This window comes from Dipteris shenzhenensis, chromosome 13 (genome assembly GCF_047967505.1).
Source record: "Dipteris shenzhenensis isolate YYH24624 ecotype China chromosome 13, Dip_SZ_1.0, whole genome shotgun sequence".
Lineage (NCBI taxonomy): Eukaryota > Viridiplantae > Streptophyta > Polypodiopsida > Gleicheniales > Dipteridaceae > Dipteris > Dipteris shenzhenensis.
The window spans coordinates 16523194-16529193 of record NC_141608.1 but is presented as its reverse complement, the minus strand read 5'-3'; positions in this window follow the sequence as shown (position 1 = coordinate 16529193).

Genomic DNA, 6000 nt, shown 5'->3' with positions numbered 1-6000 from the left:
TGCTAAACAATTCAATAAAAACTTCACATGGAGAGATTGTGCAGAATGCACAGTGCTCTTCCATGTTAGACTGTAACAATTCTTAGCAAGACATATTTTGCGTGATAAAGGACTACTAGGTAGAGTCAACCATCACATCATAAGATATGAGGTACAAAATCAAGGATCTATGCATGCACACATGATGCTATAGGTAGATGAACAAGACATAGAGATCATATTAAACCAGATAGATGCATATATCCCTTACATGAATGATTTTAATAGCTGGCCAGAGAATTCAATTCAAAGAAAGCTTAACTATATGGTAAAGAGAAAACAAATCCACACATGTAGGCCAATATGCAATCTATTTGACTCAAGCACAAACCACAAATGCAAATACGGATTTCCATATCCTATACATTTAGAGACTAAACCTACTTTAGATCCTCTCACACAAAGATGCATCTACTTCCGTCCATCCCTAGAACATCGTAATGTCGTTCCATACCATGCAATAATATTACTCTGGTGGTAAGCACATATGAATATTCAAAAAATAACCAACACAGGCCTATCATATTACCTTCTAAAATATGCTATGAAAACTGAACCCATGGGACACATGAACTTGAATCCTGGTGATGCAAAACTTCTAGGACTAGATAATCTAGATCCAATTAAATTAAAAATGATATCTGCATACATTCTTTCAAAGCCAACATCTCCAATAGAGGCAGCATTGTCATGCTTACAAATATCTACCATTCAAAGAAGCGAATCTGTGCATTTCATTTGACTCCTCTCCCCCATCTATGCGCCAAAAATACCTTTGTGAACATTGTGTTTCTGTAATGCATCCAATAGATACATATTGCGGTTGTCCAGTGTCATGGAGAACTTGACCTTTTATGAATTCTGGAAACAATACAATGTCCAAAAGTCAAAGAAAAAAACAAAGATAATATAACTATCGTAGATTCTTTCGAAAATTATGTATATCCATCAACACGGATTGTACGTTTCACAGATTACCACCCTACTCATCATTTTGAAGGATTTTTTTACAACCTTCTACTAAAGAACGTAAATTTTAGAAATGAGAATGAGCTCATTTCTGAAAACAATCATACGAAATCTTACTTCTTAGAATGCCATATCCAAGACCTCGTAAAAACAGAAGAAGCTCATTTTTAAAAACAATCATACGAAATCTTACTTCTTAGAATGCCATATCCAAGACCTCGTAAAAACAGAAGAAGACATCAAATCTCTAATCGATCAATATTGCAAAGCGCACTTGCTAATTGATCAAAATCGCCATCAACTAACAAACATGATACTCCAAAAAAGCCCATTACGTGTTATGCAAAACTCCTTCATGGCTTCAACCAACCTTCATAAAGACACCTATATACATAACACAGCACGCACAAAATTACTTCAGATGATGAACGAGTTCAAGGACTTCAAAAATGCAACTCTTTCTTCTAAACTACAAGAAATTTATGAAAAGATTAATGGATCACCCATAGGACTTCATGTCATTTGTGGTACTCCTAGTTCAGGAAAGACATTATGATCAAGTACATTACTTATAATTATGTAAAAAAAGGAAATTCCATTGTTCTAGTAGTAGCAATAATAGGAGCTGCTGCAATGAGACTAAGTCAATTAGCAACTACTGTCCATCATCAATTTGCTCTACCAAAGAGACACGATATGTTTTGTGCCTCCTCACCAGTGTTAGACGAACGATACATAGAATTTCAAAATGCAAAAATCATAATAATTGATGAGATCTCAATGATGACATGCCAAACATTAAACACAATAATCAGACAGCTGTGCAAAACTTGCAAGCAAACAATCTTGCAACCTTTTGAAAATAAAAAGATGCTCTTATTCGAAGATATGTCCCAATTGCCTCCAGTATGTAAATGCAAGGTGCAAGAAAATGAGTTTTGTAGAAAATGCTATATTGAAAACTCGAGTTTCTCGACAACTGCAACCTTTTCATTCCTTCACACATCAATACGTGACCTAGAAGATCCAACATACATAGAATTCTTAAACATAATCAGGATAAGACAACCAACGGTAGAAAAGATTCAGTATTACCTAGGTAAAGTAATCATAAGTGATAGTGAAGCAAACGATTTCATTGGCAAGGACACAACTATATTGTGCACCCATCAAAAAGACACATGATACTATAATGAGCTCATACTACATAAGAAATTCAATGAGCTTCAAATTAAAAGTGTCACTATGAATGGATCCAAATTTCCACTCCATACAACAAATAGCAATAGGAGCGAAAGTGATGATCACAAAATATATAGATCTCACAATCGGAGCTACAAATGGTGCTATTGCAACTATCATATTACTAGAAATAGAAAATAACACAAACAACATTTTAAAAATTCATGCCAAGATCTTATCACAACAAATGAAAAAAATCACACTGAGACGATCAAAACATAAACAGAAGGTATTAAACTCAATATGGTATCACAAAACAACTTTTCCAATCACACTAGCATATGCAATTACAGGACACAAGTCACAAGGATGCACACTCAAAGGAAAGGCTCTTGTAGTAATATAAAAATCATTTGCACGAGGCCTAACATATGTCATGCTTTCACGAGTCACCACTCGATACAACTTTTGAAGAACAGCCAACAATAAAAATATGGCAACATCAGACAAGGTACGTTTTCAATATTACGCATTGTAGTATCTCTTCACATTAGTTTATATTCCAATTTATAATAGATTACTATTTTGTAAATATTCAATCAATTTAAAAGTAAGGCCCGATTGGCTCAACAAGATCAAGAAAATTCAACAAAAAGAACAAAGGGACAAAATTATTTCTTGTATACAGCTCAAATGCGTCTCACAAACATGGCTGGAAAGGAACCAAATGAATACATTTATGGATGGAGCACACTGCAAAACCTTAGGAATTTCATGGATAATAATCAACATGAAGTACAACAATGGAACACAGAACATGGAGACAAAGAAATGAGAGCTAATGGTTAGTAAAATAATTATATTTATAAAAAATGATTAAACTTTACATATTAAAAATAAATGAATAACATATGCATAATATCAATTCAAACATAATGCAGGTATAACTAAGTACATAATTCAAAAAATCACAAAAGAGGACGATATCATTACTCCAATGATGTTGAGAACAGAAGCACAAGCAATAATAGATAAGCACTCAGAAGGAATTTCAGCTTATTGCCTTGAACTTCTACACTTTGGCTACAATGTAAGCTTAGCCAAACTCCTCAAAATAGATTGTAAGACTGGAAATGTCATACTAGCGGAGTTCAACAACATGTTCCAAACAGATGATTAAAAAAAAAGCAAAAGAGTTGCCATTTACCATAGAAGGTTTAACTTCCATTATTGATTTGAATTTTGCAAAAGAAGCATATGGTGAACATTTTCAGTTTCTCCCGACTCCACCAAAGAACAATATATTTCAGCCCCCTACATGTACATTCTTGTATCTTAGAATACATACAAACTTCATTTTCTAGTACACATGAAAAAACTCATCGTACTTCACTTTGCTATTTCAAATAGGAAGTCACGAAGAAGACAAAGAAAAAGGCACAAAAGGGCCATATTACGTATATTCTATTCTATGTATTGCTACTAAAAAACGATATATTGGACAAACTAGTAATCTTGAAAAATGGATAGCACAACACCAAACCAATCCTCCATTAAAAATGAAACATGATGTTAACAGGTACAAACCGTTCCACTTGAACTTCAAAACAAAAATCCTAGCCACCACAAACTTTAAAAGCAAAGCAGATACACTCGAAGAGAAATTCATAAGAGAACTCAACACAATCGACTCGACATATGGCTACAATAACCTCAATGGAAATCCAGCATCTACAAAAAAAATTTACTTTCTCAAAAATAGAGACATAATCTAGTATTTAAGTAGAAGCCCATTTTCAATACATTTAAAGGACTTCCTATTTCAAACTATAGTTAAGTCATACTCTTGAAGGACTATTAATTCATAGCATATATTACTCAATTTTTTTCATTCTCAAAGCATTACTACTTTTTTTCAATACACATAAAATAATTCATGTATGAACTATTATTAATTCATGATTTTAAAAATGTCATGTTTTTAGTGACATATAACAATTCCAATAATAACTACTTTTAAGTATAGGAGATAAATTTTCATGTATTGTTACTCTTATAATAATATTGTAGTGTATTTCAAAAAATTCTACTATTATAGTGCTCTTCTTGATATCCATAATTAATAATTCTCAAATTGCAAGTTTACATAAATCTATTTTCAAAATTCACTTTAATTAAGTCAAACTTGAAAATATTATTTAACAATTTTTAGGAAATAGCACTAAATTCATTTATATATATTCTACCTCAATACAGCTACCTGCTCGGATCTAGTTTCTTCACTTGGCTCTACACTCGCGTAGATTAGCAATCATGAATTTGACATGCATAGGGAAACACTTAAACAGATTAAGAGCTAGATGTACCTTTTACAACTGACATAGCTTCATCATCCATTTCTACGATGGCCTTCGCACCAGCATGTCTCACAGTTTCTGCATAACGGAACGAATGATCAAGATTTTGAGTGTCGAGTCATTTAACGTGTAATTGACTCTATCTTTTGGACATCGAGTAATTTGACAAATAAGAAATGCCTTACGACAATTTTGCATATCAAATATGTTCTTTCCACATTGAGAACGCTCTCCTCGTAACATGCAAACTCTAGAACTCTCCGTCGAATCATTGTGAAACTCTGGAGAAGTCATTGAACACATATAGAATGCTCTCCTCGTAACATGCAAACTCTACATATACAAAACGCTCTCCTCGTGAACTAACGTGAGTCATTCGACAAATAGCAAACGGTGGAACACTCTCCTCATAACATGTAAACTCTCAAACTCTCTGGTTAGTATTTGCACATAGAAAACGCTCTCCTGACTAACATGCAAACGACAGATGGGCATCTCGAATCTAGCTGATATGCACATTAGATGATATTACGCCGTGAGGTTACGCCGCATGAACGCATGAGAATTTGAAAGAGAATGAAGAATTCAATAGATTGAATAACGGAGAAAGAAGGAATGAATAAAACCCCTATGAAAACTTCCGGTATCCATCGATGTTGCCGAACTTTCTCCTTTTACACGAGCATCTTTCCATTCCACCTCACAATCATATGGGGATTCATCAACAACCTCATGCTCAGCCATGAAGAAAAACAACACAATATCAACGAAATAAGGAACGCGACCTTGTGATCCTCCAATCTGTGTGTTTATAGAGTCCACCCTCAACTACGATAAGCACCTTCTCCCGCATGCTCGCATGCACAAACAAAATCCGCATGATGAAGATCACACCTCTCCCCTCTGACACATCGCACACAATCGTTGAGCCATCCCTGTATCTCTCCATAAACAAGGCATGGAAGCTCTACCACTTACTAACCTGACTAACATTGCACACAAGCGAACGAAAGTAGAGAATCCATTGACTATATTGGAGAGAAGCACGTGGGCTTCACTTGCTGTTCACGTTAGATGAAGGTCCACCAGCGACATGGACCAATGAGAAAAACACCCACAAAAACCAAAAAATTAGTGAATCTTGCCCATCAAGGGAGAGAACCTTAAGTAACGCCTACCCTAGGGCGGGCCAAAAAACAGGATGCGCTTTTGAGTATCAATTCAAGCCATTAGATCTTTATCAAATAACTTTCTCACACGTGGCTTCTCTGGGCAGCATTCTTCTTGTTTTTTGGATTCTTGCTTACTCACAACCCTCCTAACTCATAACCCCCCTTGAGCATTCTTCTTGTTTTTTGGATTCTTGCTTACTCATATAACCCTCCTGAGCTTTGGGAGACTCAGTGGCAAAATTTTGATATCACAAGAATCAAAAACCCAAAGGATTTGGCAT